The sequence below is a fragment of the Leptonychotes weddellii genome, chromosome 9, assembly GCF_054177405.1.
Source record: "Leptonychotes weddellii isolate Sample4059 chromosome 9, ASM5417740v2, whole genome shotgun sequence".
Taxonomy (NCBI): Eukaryota; Metazoa; Chordata; class Mammalia; order Carnivora; family Phocidae; genus Leptonychotes; species Leptonychotes weddellii.
In genome coordinates, this window is record NC_138377.1 from 62148183 (window position 1) to 62163962 (window position 15780).

General features: G+C 37.1%; 1 long non-coding RNA gene and 1 pseudogene across 1 annotated transcript in view; both read right to left on the reverse strand.

Annotated features, from left to right (window-relative positions):
- LOC145723460 (uncharacterized) overlaps window positions 1-15780 on the reverse strand; it is a 60704-nt gene that overhangs the window by 22538 nt on the left and 22386 nt on the right. The gene's annotated exons all lie outside the window — the stretch shown is intronic.
- Window positions 3029-6345, reverse strand: LOC102728850 (ubiquitin-conjugating enzyme E2 R1 pseudogene; annotated as a pseudogene).

A 15780-nucleotide genomic window follows, 5' to 3' on the forward strand; every position in this document is an offset into this window, starting at 1 on the left:
TAAAAAAAAAAAAAAAGACAGGCACAATGCCCATTATAAATGCACAGAAGAGCGAATGACTTAATTTGCAACCATTCTTACAAGCCCTTGGCAATTCCTATCCTGAGGAAATCTCACTGGCTGTTTTTTGGGGTTTTTTTTGTTTTTTGGGTTTTTTTACTTAGGTTCCTCAACACAGAAAGAGTTCCATGTTTACATAACCTTTCCTTCAAAATCTTTCTCCTATTTCCTCTTCATATTACTTCTTGGGCTCCCTAAACCCCGTTCCCTAGTGTTACCATCAGAATATTCAAAATCCCCATAACCTGCCACTTCATAATGCAGAGAAATTAGTTTCATGCCAGTTTTGCATACATACAAATTCACTAAGGTGACCTGTTAAATGAAAGACTGTTCACTCCAGGTATGAACTCCTTAGCAGAACTTAAGAATCTACAGAGGTTTTTAAATTGGGTCTTTTTCCTTTAAACACATGCAGGTTTTTATTCTTCCCCTATCAAGCTCTCTGGGTGAGAGGGAGCTATAGGGATCTTTTTTAATAGATACGAATTGCCTTTAGAAAACAGAAGTAACAAGACAGATAGATAGGATTACGTGTGTTTATCTGATAACTTATTGTATTTACTGTTTTAAGTAGTTTAACCTTTTTTCACAACAATTATTCAGTGAATCAAGATCTCTAAGTAAGGTATGTACAAAGTGCTATAAAAGCTAAGTAAAATGGGCATCTAATTCTGCCCAACATGGTGATAAGAATGGGTATTAAGTATCTTTTAAACAGTACTAAAGCTACTACAGTTTCCAAAAAACAAAACTATATTCTAGAAAGATACTCCTAACAGTTATGGAGGAGCAATTAGAAGGATGATGAGTAAAACTAGATGCCATACAATTGCATGGAGCACTAGGTGTTATACACAAACAATGAATCATGGAACACTACCTCAAAAACTAATGATGTAATGTATGGTGATTAACATAACAATAAAAAAATTTTTTTTAAAAACTAGATGCCATACAGTCAGTTAGGAAGCTACAACAATAGCCTAGTAAAGATAGAATAAGGAACTGGTCCACAACACAGATTGGAAAGAGGCCCCAGTCCAAAGATAGCTATGAAATTGAACTATTATTATGCTGTCTCCTTAATATTTCATATAAAACTCACTATAGCAATATGGGGTGATACCTTTGGAAGCATAAAGGTTGAATAAACAATTTGTTATTTTGCTACATTCTTTTGGATTTTGTTATTTTGTCAACATCTTTTTTCTTCCTCCATTAACAACACCTGAATTTTGCTTCTAGAGAAATGCTCTTTTCCCATCAGATATAATCTGGTTAGAATAATCAAGAGGATCTGTTTTCTTCCATATTCTTCAGTTTAAACTAATAAGATAGATCTTCTCTGAAATTTGTGAGAGTGGGAGTGGGTAGGAAGGAATAAAGATGATCAGCAGTAACACCTGATGAAACAGTCTATTTGTTGTTACTACTGTAATTCAAAAAGCTGCCCTGATTCTTATAGTTTAGATTTTTCAGACTTTCTTTTAAGTAAGATATCCTTATATCTCCCTCCCTAGAAATTATTTTCTGCCTATATAAGCTAGGATGGGTTTCTATTCCTACAACAAAAGCAGCCTAAATAACACAAAAGTATGGTAAAAACAAATGAGCCAAAACATAACAGGGCTAAGAACCCCAACCCCTTAATACTTGGTCCAGTAGCTTTTGCACCATGTCATGCTGCCTTTAAATATTCAACAAGAGAAAATGTTCTTCAGACATAAAAAATATATTATCTAATGGAACTGTGTTCTTTAACACCATAATAAATTATAAAGAAGGATATAATAACTGATTTAGATCCCATGAGACAAGGGCAAAGAACAAACTGGATATTACACATGCTAGGACTTCATGACAGCACATCCTACCTTAGCTATTTCTGGGAATTATATAAAAATACTCAGTAAATATAACATAGACCTGGGGGTCTAGAAAGAATGGACCACATGCCAAGTGCTTGGACCTTATCATCCAAACAATCTGGGAATTTCTGAGTTCCCATTGTTGCTACTGCTACTGCAAAATTCTATCTTGTGGTTTGTGGGTAAATTAAGAGAACCTTTAATCAATACTTTAAATTGGAGGTTTTGCAAATAATAAAAAGCCTAGTTGAATAAATTTAAAATCATCTTCTTGGTTCACTGAATGCACAAGAATAAAATTTAATGGAACCAGGAAGCTCCTTTCTGCTCAGTTTGCCCCCAAGTTCAGGTGATGATCAAACTCCTGTGACCATACTTTGATCTTTCTGGCTTCTCCGGGATGAAGGAATTCTCTAATTTATCTTCTAGGTAGGGAATATGGCTCCTTCCACAGTAAAAATCAAGCTGAAATTTATAATACAGAACTATTAGAAGGGAAAGGAAAAATGAATTCAAAGAGAAACAACCCAAAAGGCTGAACAATCCTAAAAGCTGACAGGTATCGGTGCTGAAAACATTGGCAGATTGCCAGAAAGAATTTCAGAAGAAGATATTCAAGTTTAAAAGAGTTAACTTTGGAATGAGAAAAGGCAGTTAAGTAGAGAAAAATCAAAACAAAATGGGTAAAGGGAAAATAATGTAAAATAATCAGAGTTCAAGAAGAGACACTGACAGTCCCTTTGCTTTAATAAGAAAAATACCAACAACAACAAAGTAAAAGTTTTGCTTTCCTACTTGAGGAATTACTAAAAATGAAAATCCATTATAACTAAGCAACAACACTGACAATTCCTCTAATTTAGTAGACTGTGGTCTAATCAACAAGACAAATTAAGAGTATTGGTAAATAAAGTATAATTTCCTTGACCCTGGCCATATACATTTGAAACTACAGGCCATGACCTCCCATTGAGCTATTCTCCAAAGTTCCACTGGTAGAGGTGACCTTTATGTTTTTCCTCATAAAGTCATTTTATTTAGATTCCAAACAAACCACAGAAAGGATGACCACAAATTAATCCGTCCACTCACGAGCTGGGAACCCAAAGTTTCCGGCTCCTGCCAGCCCGAGCTGCAGACAGAACCAGGGTCTGGGTCTTCGGGCCGTCACAGTTCGCCCATAGACCCACCCGCCTGGGCAGGCCCGACGCAGGCGCCCAACACAAGTAGGACTCCGAGGGACCAAACAGTGGATGGCCCCTCCCCTCAAAGCAGAGGAAAACCCAGAACCAATATGGAAAAGGAAAAGTGGGAGCTAAAACAAACAACCCAAGGAGAGGGGCAGTACAAACCTTCCGTGAGGTAGTCTCCACATCAGGGGGTGCCCCCAGAGCCCACACACTAGGCCTGGGGTGGTAAAACTGGCAAGGTTATCCGGCGGGGGCCGCAGTGTCAGGATTCCTTGCAGCTGGAGTTGGCCCTGGCTTGGGTCTCGCGGTCCTCATATACTCCTCCAAGCCCTCATGGGATGTGGGGGCCTCGGCGTTCATGAAGTACTTGGCCAGCACAGTAGGCAGCTTTGCGCAGTCTGGCTCTGCATCTACCTCGGTCGCCGGACTTGCTTCCGGGTCTGTGTAATCCGGGTCCTTGCCTTTGCTCTTTCTACTTCCTGTACACTACCGAGGCATCCACGATGGCTGATAACAAGGTGCTGGGCTCGATGAAGAGGGAGGTGACCCTTAGGAGGACAATCCTGACGTTCTGGGTGGGGTTCCACCGCCCTGAAGGTGGCTCCCCGTTCTGGGGGCCGACGGTGGAGGATGGAGGTGCAAACGTGCCCCGTCACATAGATGTCGGGATGCCACAGCTTGGTCAGGAACCAAAAGGTCGAAGGAGAGAAAAGGCAGTCGATAGGGAACTTGAGGCAGGTCTTGAAGTAGCCACCCTCGTAATTGATATTGGGGGGCCCAGACGTGGCCACTTCTCAGCTGTACACCTTCAACGAAAAGGTCACCCAGAAACCCTCGACCGCTTGCAGCACCTTGAAGGCAGCTGTGCCTTCTGCGAGCTGGGCACTAGCAATCTTAGCAGAAAACTGCTTATCTTCACAATGCAAGGTGGCAGGACAGCAGATCAGTATTTCTAGATTTTTTTTTTTCTGTGTACAGTTAATGTATTTGAAAATTTTTATTGTTACAGAATAGTTTGACAAGGAGATTTTGAATTAGTTGTGAAAAGCATCTAGAAAAGATAGCATTTATACAAAGATTTACCTAATAGTATAAAAAGCAGAAGATGAAGGAAATTTCCTTGATAACCAACTGGAAAGCATTTTGATTTCCTATATATTGAGTTCTTTCCGTCTATAAAAGACAATTTTGTTTGTATGTTGCTTATCTGGATGACCATCTATGTGACAGAAGTGTAATGGTATGTTATAAATATGGCTTACAGTCTTTTGGCTTTCATTCCTTAAAAACATTATGAGCTATGTAAAGTTACTTTAATAATTAAGCTATGTAAACTGTAATACATGTTTAGCTTATAGGTGCATTCAGAGTACAAATAAATAGTTTCAATGATCGAAATTGGAGAGTAAAAGTAACTTCTACATGAGAGAACTTTAAAAAATTCTTAGTTTGAAAACATGAATTGACATGTGTTTCTTTTGTTAGACATTTAGACTTATGACCTAGTTCTAAATTTGTTGAACCTTTGCTTCAACAGCACGTTTTGGATTGTTGATCTTCTTTTTAAAGCATTCTTCTATTCCCAAATAATCTCTAACATTGCTCTATCAAAAATGAATCTGCATGCAATATTTAATAACTGCCATCATCTGTGTAAGCATGTCAGCTATCAGAAAAATATGGGGTAACTAGAATTTACCATCCCTACCAGTTATATTTCTACAAGATACTGATGACCCATGCATCAATTCTATTCATGTTGCATAAGAGGGTCAATTTATTAGATAAGCATGGTGAAAATTGGTTAGTTCCTTTGCAATTTTTATTTTTATCATTGTTTGAAAAGTGACATCTACTTAGGAAGATACTTTTTTTAACATTTAGACCTATTTCTAACCTGGATGGAAAAGGTGTGATGAAATGGACCAAAGTTCCTAGACTTAATTGATCTTTTCCTGTTATAAACTATTAAAAAGACTACATAATTTTAATGACCAAAACTTAATAAAGATTTGTAACATAAAACATTTAAATAAATAACAACACCTTAAGACCACAGATACCCTCATCTGTAAATCCTGATTGGGCTTAGCTCAACCATGAATTTATTGGTGAGGAAACTCATTCATGTGTTAGGAATTTCTCCTGCTCCATAATCATTCCAAACTTTGGATTTATGAAGGAAAAACTTTTCACTAACTATAGGTACTTATCAGAGAAAAGCTTTGTTTTTTTTTCCTCAGTTCTTCTAATGAGTCCTATAGTAACTCCACCAAATGACAGTTTTCCAAGGTCTAAACAGAACATTGCAACATGTAGAATATGTGTTTTTCCAATGCCTTTTTTTCCTCATTCAGGGATTATCTGAAATCATGCTTCCATATATTTTTAATTCCATCCTAAAAGCTCCTTCAGTTTGCAATTATTTAATGATTAGTTTACATTGGGAGGGTCTTCTTTTCTAAAATCTGCTGTTGTACAACCAGATTGTCTTAAAGGTCCCTAACTGAATTGCCTATGGGTCCCAACTTTTCCCTTTCAATATGTTAAAATTACTCAAATTAGAAAGGATAGTTTGTTATACAGATATACAGACAAATATTCCAAAAATGTGGGGTCTCGTTAGCTGAGCAATACTGTTTGTGGAAAGCACCTACTTTTCCATTACTCCATGACACCGTGCAAGTCACTTAACATTTCTCATCTTCCTTCTTTATATAGAAGTTGAACAAGATGGTCCTTTGGGTTATTTTAAGCTGTAACATTTTATTCTATTCTCAAGAGCCCAATTCTTGAATGTATGAAGGTATTCCTTTCCTAACCTTGCACCTACTATGTGTTAGACTTTACACTACTTTTTTTCAAAATAGAGCTTTTTTTTAGAACAGTCTTAGATTTACAGTAAAAAAAAAAAAGCTGAGATGATAATACAGAGTTTATTTTTACCCTGCATGCAGTTTCCTCATTAACATCTGTATGATACTACTCCACGGAGCACTGGGTATTATACGAAAACAATGGATCGTGGATCACCACATCAAAAACCAATGATGTATTGTATGGTGACTAACATAATAAAATTTTTTTAAAAATCTGTATGATACATTTGTTACAAGTGACGAACCAATGTTGAACCATTATAATTAAAGTTCATAGTTTATTCCAGTTTCCTTAGTTATTACCTTATATTCTTTTTCTATTCCAAGATCCCATCCAGGATACATGTATTTGAAGAATACATGTCAGGTAATTTGTGGGTTTTTTTTTTTTCCTCATAGCTAGACTGGGGTTATGGGTTTTAGCAAGGAAAACCGTAGAGGTAAACTGCCATTTTATTACATCATATCAAGGGCACTTACTATGAACTTGATTTATAACATAATACTGATGTTGATGTTGACCTTGATCACTTGGCTGAGGTAGTATTTGTCAGGTTTTCTCATCTCATTATCCCCCCTTTCCATATTGTCTTCTTAGGAAAAAAGTCACTATACATATCCTCCACATAAGGAGTGGGGATTTATAGTCCCCCTTCCAGGAAAGCAGGGTATCTACATAAGTTATTTATAATTCTTCTACAAAATTTATTTATTTATTTATTTATTTATTTATTTATTTATCCAATCATTTATATCATCATGGACCCATGGGAATTTATCTTATATTTTGGATTATAATCTAATCCTATATTTATTTTATTGCTCAAACTTTTCCAGTTTTGGCCATTTGCAATTCTTTCAGTTGCCTCCTTTATCCTTTCAACATACCTCATCAGTGTAGGTTTTTGTTTTGTTAGTTTTGTTTTGAGCACTCCCTTAGTTCAGGCTGCTACAATAAAGGCTACCATAGGCTAGGTAGTTTATAAAAGAAATATTTTATTCACAATTCTCGAGGCTGGAAGTCTAAGATCAGCTTACCAGCACTGTTGGGTTCTGGTGAGGAACCTCTTCTGGGTTATAGACTGCCAACTTATCATTGTGTTCTCACATGGCAGAGAGAGATCAAGTGAGCTGCTGCCTCTCTTGCCTCTTTTTACAAGTGCACTAATCCCATTTATGAGGGCTTCACCCTCATGTCCTAATAAACTCCCAAAGGCCCTGCCTCTAAATACCATCACATTGAGGATTAGATTTCAATATATGAATTTTGGAGGAACACTTCCTTACTTCCTAGTACTACATAATGCTCCAGACTCATCTTAAATAATTCCTGATCCAGTCCTAGAATCAATCATTTATCCAAGAAGCCCTGGTTCCTCTTATTGGAGATAGTATTTGAAACCAAAGTCTGGGCGCTAAATATCCTTGTTGTTACTGGGGCGTCATTTTTTCTAGTACCTCTCAATTGACAGATTAAGAACATATAATTGTATATACTAACCTGTGTATATACACATATCTATAAATATTTCTTTTTTTTTTTTTAAGATTTTATCCATTTACTTGACAGAGAGAGACACAGCGAGAGAGGGAACATAAGCAGAGGGAGTGGGAGAGGGAGAAGCAGCCTTCCCGCTGAGCAGGGAGCCTGATATGGGGCTTGATCCCAGGACCCTGGGATCATGACCTGAGCCAAAGGCAGACGCTTAACGACTGAGCCACCCAGCGCCCCTCTATAAATATTTCTGCATGTAACCATTTATATCTATATTAAGCTAAACATGAGTTCATCCTGATGTTTCTGGCTCTGATCTTTTACCACATGGATCATTCTAACTCTTTCCCTTGCTTATTTCTAACCTCCACTTAACAGTGAGAAACCTGGCTTCCACCATCTTCTATTCATTTATTAAGTTGTTCAATTTGTGTATATATACTATAGCTTTATCAGCATCGTTAACTCATACCTTCATGGAAAACAGCTAAAATTACAGTTTTTTGCCTTAAACATTATAGGCTCCATTCATTTCCAGCTATTTACTTTAGCACCTTTCCTCCCTACCTCCTTCTTTGTGAAGTTTTTCTTTTTTTTAATACACTTGTAATACAGTCAGATTCTTTCATCATCGACTGTATTCCAAGTTGGGATTTTCCAACCTTCTAGATAATTTTTAAAATATTTGCGTACATGAAGGCTACTCTGTGTGATAAAATTCTATAGGTTTTTGACAGATGTTACTATTATGTATTCACCATTACAGTATCACACAGGATAATTTCAGTACCTCAAATAAAAATCTATTTTTCATTTATTAGAACCTTCTCCCCCTCCTCCCAAACCTCCAGTAACCACTAGATTTTTTAAATTGTCTGTATAGTTTTAATCTTTATATGCCATTTTAATAATGTTGTATAATTGGAATCCTAATGTGTGTAACCTTTCAGACTATCTTCTTTCACTTAGCAATATGCATTTAAGGATGCCTCATGTCTTTACCTGGGTTGATAGCTCATTTCCCTTACCACCAAATAATATTCCATTGTACGGATGTACCACAATTTGTTTATCATTCACCTGTTGAAGGATAACTTTGTCACTTCCAGTTTTTTATAATTATGAGTAAACCTACTAAAAACACTTGAAGATTTTTGTGGATGTTAAGTTTTCAAATCAGTTGGGTAAATACCTAGGAATGGAACTGTTATATGTAGCAAGACTATATTTAGCTTTTTTAAAAAAAAAAAACTGCCAATATGTCTTTGAAAGTGGGTACCATTTTACATTTCCACCAGCAATGAATGAGAGTTCCTGTTGCTCCATCTTCACAGTATTTAGTGCTGTCAGTGCTTTGGATTTTGACCATTCTAATAGGTGTACTGGTATCTCATTGTTGTTTTAATTTGCATTACTCTGATAGCATATGAAATGGAGCATCTTTTCATATGCTTATTTGCTATCATATATGTTCTTTGGTGAGGTGTCCAAACCTTTTGCCCACCCCCCCACCCCAGCATGGTTATCTGTTATATTGTTTTCTTTTTTTTATTATTATGTTATGTTAGTCACCATACAGTATATCATTAGTTTTTGATGTAGTGCCCATTTTTAAAATTAGTTATTTGTTTTCTTTTGTTTGAGCTTTAAGAATTATTTGTATATTTTGGATACCAGTCCCATATCTCATATTCAGGGTAAGGAAGACTGAGTGGTACAGTTCATATGGAGAAGACTCACAAAGCGAAGATCAAAGATAGATCTGAGTAAGGGTAATGCTGGGAAACATGATTCCAAAAGAGACAACAACCATCACAGGGATTTTTGTTCACATCAGTAAATATGATCTCTTTCGTTTTATATTACAAAAGAATGAAGCTGATGGAATAAAAAAGATTAAACTTTAATTCTGAAAAACTTCTTAATCTCTCATTCTACTATTTTGCTATTTTTTCCCAAATTTAAACTTATTTAGGGGCTGTCATATAGAACCAAAATTTATGTGGCACATATAAACTTAGAAACTGAAATAATGTAAACATCATCTAAATCTATAAACTTTATTTCAAAATCAATTTACATAATATGTAAACAAACAGGCTTTCAATCAAAGTTTAATCAACTTATTATTAAATATTAATATAAAACTGACATTCCCTCTAATTTATGTAACTGCTGATCAAGAAAACCCTTAATTTACTTTGTGTTCAAACCTCATTTGTCTTCTTCAAGTACTAGGAAAATATTCCATAGACAAAAATTATAAAAGTCAATTTATGGAACATAATTTTACTATTAAGCTTATCTCAACTTGAAAAAGTGCATTTTCAACCAGTTCAGTCTAAAATTACATAGATTCTTTTTAAAATTCATGTTAACCTCTTTAAAGATTTCAAATTAATTTAAAGATACTCTGACCCTGTTATTTGGAAAAAACAACAACAAAATAGCCTTTAAAATATTTAATATTATTTTTCTGATATAAGTATGCATATTTTTGTCTTAGAAATAACTACCACTTGAGATAAGGTAACCGGGTAATTTATCATCCAACGTACAGTTTTGTGAATAAGAAAGAACAATAATAATGATAATAGTAGTGATGAGACAATGGGCATAAACTGAGTCTGCCTGGGCAAAGTCGGATAAAGGGTTAATTTAAATTTAAAAAATTTAATTTAAAATTAATTTAAAAAATCTGGGGCGCCTGGGTGGCTCAGTTGGTTGAGCGACTGCCTTCGGCTCAGGTCATGATCCTGGAGTCCCTGGATCGAGTCCCGCATCGGGCTCCCTGCTCGGCGAGGAGCCTGCTTCTCCCTCTAACCCTCCCCCATCTGATGTACTCTCTCTCTCTCTCATTCTCGCTTCTCAAATAAATAAATAAATCTTTAAAAAAAAAAACACAAAAAATAAAAAAATAAAAAATCTGAGTCAGGGGCGCCTGGGTGGCTCAGTCATTAAGCGTCTGCCTTCGGCTCAGGTGGATCCCAGGGTCCTGGGATTGAGCCCCACATCAGGCTCCCTGCTCTGCAGGAAGCCTGCTTCTCCCTCTTCCACTCCCCCTGCTTGTGTTCCCTCTCTTGCTGTGTCTCTCTCTGTCAAATAAATAAATAAAATCTTAAAAAAAAAAAATGAGTCAAATATTACCAAAAATACTTGAAAAGTTTACAAAATACCTAGCATTAAATGGCACAAATATAATAATCTTCCACTGATAGTAGTTACTTAAGAAGCAATTTATTTACCAAACTCCTGATATTCAGCTTAGTGTAACAATTAGGAGACCAATTTGATTTTAGCTTGTTAATAAAGGGTAGGAGACTAAATATAAGATAGAAAAATTTTTGTTTATTTTATGGAACTATTTAAAAATATATTGAGGGGTCCCTGGCTGGCTCAGTCAGTGCAGCATGTGACTTGTGATCTCAGGGTCATGAGTTCGAGCCCCACGTCAAGGGGTAGAGTTTACTTAAAAAATAATAAATAAATAGATAAATAAAAATATATTGAAAATCTTTTAAAAGCTTTCTTTCTCCAAACTTATCCACCTAACAAGTTCCTAAAAAGTCACCATTAAACATTATTTGCTTTTGTTTAAGGCCACATTTTTTAAAGCCTATTCAAAGTATATCAGGCTGTCAAACACTACTGGTTATGGCAGAACCCTAGGAACATGTCCTACTTAAGGACTAAGACCTTTTGATACAGACATTTAACATATGTTTTTCCTTTTATGGAAAGAAAATGAGATTAACAGACCTTATCTCTTGCCGATTGTTTATAAGCAGGGGTAAGCCAAAGTACCTCTTTTCAGAGATAAGATAATTTTGAAAGAAGGAAGGAAAAAGAGCTATGTTAGAGGATTTCTACTTAAAACTCCTATATTTATTTATTAATTAATATTTTTAAAGATTTTATTTATTTATTTTAGAGAGAGAGAGCATATGCAGGCACAAGCAGGGAGAGGGGCAAAGGGAGAGGGATGGAATCTCAAGTAGACTCCGCGCTGAGCAGGGAGCCTGATGGCAGTTCAATCCCACGACCCTGAGATCATGACCTGAGCTGAAACCAAGAGTTGGACACTTAACAGACTGAGTCACTGAGGCACCCCTATTTTTCAATTTTTTAAAGTAATCTTTACACCGAATGTGGGGCTCAAACTCACAACCCCAAGATCAAGAGTTGCATGCTCTACTGACTGAGCCATCCAGGTGCCCCTAAACCTCCTATATTTAGAAATCATATCTGCTTGATTTTATAAAATTTGGGAGATATTTTCCCTTTTTATAGTGACTTTATACGGACTTTCACAATAGATGCACAATAATCTGGGGATAGCAAGATAGAGGTGTTACCACAGAATCCAGAATCCAGAGAATGGAGCTGCAGGGGAAATTTGACAGGGAAATGTAGCCCTCAATAGGGAAGCACAACTTGTATCTAGCAAAGACAGAGCTGGGAAATGTTTCAATGCATTATTGCTGCATTACATACCACCCCAAAACTTAGTGGTTTAAAAAAACTATTTTACTATTGTTTATATTTCCATGGTTTCACTGGGTGGTTCTTCTAATCCACATGATGTCAGGAAGGGCTAAAATCATATGGAAGTTCAACTGGGCTGGAAAGTTTTAAGATGGCTCATTCACATAGTTTCCAGTTGGTAATGGCTATTAACAAGACACTCAGCTGGATTCATCCAGTAGAATATTCTCCATCTGGCCTTTCCATATAGATATGGCTTCTTACAACATGGCTACTGGATTTTAAGGGGTAGGTAGTACAACCCACATGTCATAGGTTGAACCCTCCAGAAGAAGATTCTGAGAATTTGGGGGTACAGGATGTTTGTTGTTGGTCCTGAGGGAGGAAATGTGGAAGTAGCAGGATTAGGCAAAGGAAAAAATCCAACTGTGATGCAACTGGTTAACCTGCAAATCTGTAGCACATCAGGGCAAAATGTCCAGACCTTTATACCCTCTCTTTGTTTAGTCTCCAAGGAAAGGCATGACCTCAGGTGAGGCAGGTCTCTATAGCTGAGATAGATGCTGAAGGATCTGCATTTGATGTCTGTCTGCTGTCTTTATTCCTCACTGCTGAATAGCAAGTTCTTCTCTAAAGTAGGATCTGAGCGGCTCATCTTATATATCTGTCATACTATCAATCCTCATAAAGCCTGGGCTTGTAGGTCTCAAAACAGTAATTTTACCAATTTCATGGCCAGGCCATGAGGAAGGATTTGGAAAGACACTCCAGATTCTACCTTCTGGCTGTAACAATTCATGTACAAAGTACACTTAACACCTCCCAATACTGCCACAAATTCCCATTCACTTATTGCATCAGCTCATAGCCAAAACTCTTGTCACCTCTACCAGAAACAAATGTAGATGAGGTAGACTCCTCAAGCTTCTCAGGAGCACCTGTGAACTAAAAATTGAAACACCAACACAATCATTATCTGCTCCATACACACCTAATATACAACAATGAGGAAAGCACATGGTAAAAACCTTCACTCTAACAGTGTAAAACCTAAGGCACATAGCAGTTACTGGCCCATAGCAATTCTGAAATCTAGCAAGTCATGTCACCATTTCCTCCGTCTCCAGGGATAGAGAATGTTTCTTGATTAGAGACCATCTCTGCTCCCTGAGGATGGTTCTTTTTTTTTTTTTTTTGGAATTTTTTTTTTATTCTTATGTTAATCCCCATACATTACATCATTAGTTCTAGATGAAGTGTTCCATGATTCATTGTTCATGCACAACACCCAGTGCTCCATGCAGAACGTGCCCTCCTCAATACCCACCATCAGGCCAACCCATCCTCCCACCCCCCTCCCCTCTAGAACCCTCAGTTTGTTTTTCAGAGTCCATCTTCTCTCATGGTTCGTCCACCCCTCCGATTTCCCCCGCTTCATTCCTGAGGATGGTTCTTTATGGTTCTGCCTCCTATCATCCTTACTTTTCCATAAGAAGTGGAATGTGTTGCTGCTAAGTAATTTTCTCAGCTGTGTCCTATTCATATGATATTAATAACACTGAGGTCCTTTTCCATTTTGAACTACCTCTGTCCAAGCTCTTAAAATTTCCATTAAAATCTTTGGATTTTCTATGTACCTATAAAATATTTTATGATAGATTTTTAAAAACATACCCCTCTCTACTTTGGACTTAAAATCAGAATGCTGTAGGGACTATACCTTTAAGATATTTGAAATTCCTTTTTTCTAGCTGAATGAGCCTATGAAGCACTATCTGAAGATTCTTAAAAACTTTACTATCTAGCTGAGAAAGTCAACAAGGCAAGCCCTTAAGATTCTTAGAAGCCCCATTGTCTAGCTGAGAGGGTCTAAGGGACAAATCCTTAATCTCTCTGAAGGTTAAACATTCTTTCAACTGCACTATTGAACTGATCTTCATGCTGTGGCTGTTTTCTGGCAGCAGTCTGGATTTGATCTTTGCCCCCAGGTTTTAATTTGCTCTGAAAATCTCATATGGGCTGGAAGAGATGAGTATGAGAATAATTTATGTACCAACCCAGCAAGTCCTTATTTGAAAGTGTTTCTTCTAGATCAGAGGTTGGTCACCCATGGCCCACAGGTCAAATGCAGGCTGTCACCTGCTTTGTCAATTTTTTTTTTTTTTTTTGAGCACAGCCACACTGATTCACTTACAAATTGTCTGTGTCCACTTTCGTGCTACAACTGCAGAGTTGAATAGTTGCTACAGATACCATACAGCCTAAAAAACCTGAAATACTTACTATCTGGCCCATTAAAGAAAATGTTTGCTGTCTTGTACTCTAGATACTGCTTGAAAATTAAATGGTTTCTTCCCTAGTTCATTTCACCCCATTAATTGTCATATATACCTAAAGAAACCAGTTGACCCTTACAATTTTCTATCTGGAAACCTCCTGAGCCAAATACACAAGGTCATTAAACATGTTTTCTATCTCTTTTATTACCACAATTACAGCATTGTCAAACATTCTCCTTCTATATAACAGGGCAGAAACTCACCTTTACTCCAGGCTCAAATAGCAATTTCTTCACTGTCTTATAGTCTCCATTGACTATCTCTGTGACCGTTCTGACATAAACCCACTACCTGGTCCCAAAGCCAATGCCACATGTTTTAGGTTTTTTGTTACAGCAGCACCTCACTTCTAGGTACGAATTTCTGGTTTTGGTTATCTATTACCACAAAACAAACCACCCCAAAATTTAATGGTTTAAAATAACAACCATTTTATTATCTTTAATGATTGTATATACTAAATTGGGTCAGATGTTCTCTTCTGCTCCTTCGGTCACCTGGGGCTATAATCATCTGAGGGTTCAATTTAACCTATATGCCTAAGACAGATGTATTAGTTATTTATTGCTATGTAATCTATTACTCCAAAACTTAGCATTTAATACAATAAAAATTATTATTGCCCAGTTTTTGTGGGTCAGGAATCTGGGAGCAGCTTAGCTGGGTGGTTCTGACTCAGTGTCTCTCCTGAGGTTACAGTCAAGTTGTTGGCTGAATTGCAGTTATCTGAAATCTGGTAGATCTACTTAATGTGTTTGTAGACAGGTTTCAGTTTCTCACCACAAAGGCCTCTCCATAGGCTGAAATGGCAGCTGGCTTTTCCAAGTGAGTGATCTCTGAAAGGACCACCAATATGAAAAACACAGCACAGTTTGTAATGTTGGAAGTGACAGATCACTTCTGTGGTATTCAGTTGGTCATACAAACCAGTAGTGGTACAATGTGGGAGGGGACTACATAAGAATATGAATAACAGGAAACAACCTTAATTGGGTGCCATATTGGAGACTGGCTACACACTCATATGGATGTCAACTAGTGCCCAATGTAACTAGAGTGCCTTGGTTCTCATTTTTGTGATTCCTCCATCTATCTTGGGCTTCTCATAGCATGGTGGCTGAGTTCCAGGAGGCAGCAATTAGAAGCTTCCAGTTCTCTTTGGTCTGAATTTGGAAGTCTCAAATTGTCCTTCTGCTATTTCTATTTGTAGAAGCTAGTCATAGGCCAGCCCAGTTTCAAGGAAAGCAGCAATAAGCTCCAACTCTTGATATGAAGAGTGGCATGTATGTACAAGGAAGGGAGAAATTGTTGGGGGATACCTTTGAAGACTAGCTAATGTAGGGAATGAATACCCAATCTCATTTCCCTCCTGCCCTCCAACCTATTGCTGGAGCTTCCCACTGGACAATCCCTTCCAGAAGTAGGAGGATAAGATCATCTATCAAATAAATCCCTAGATAT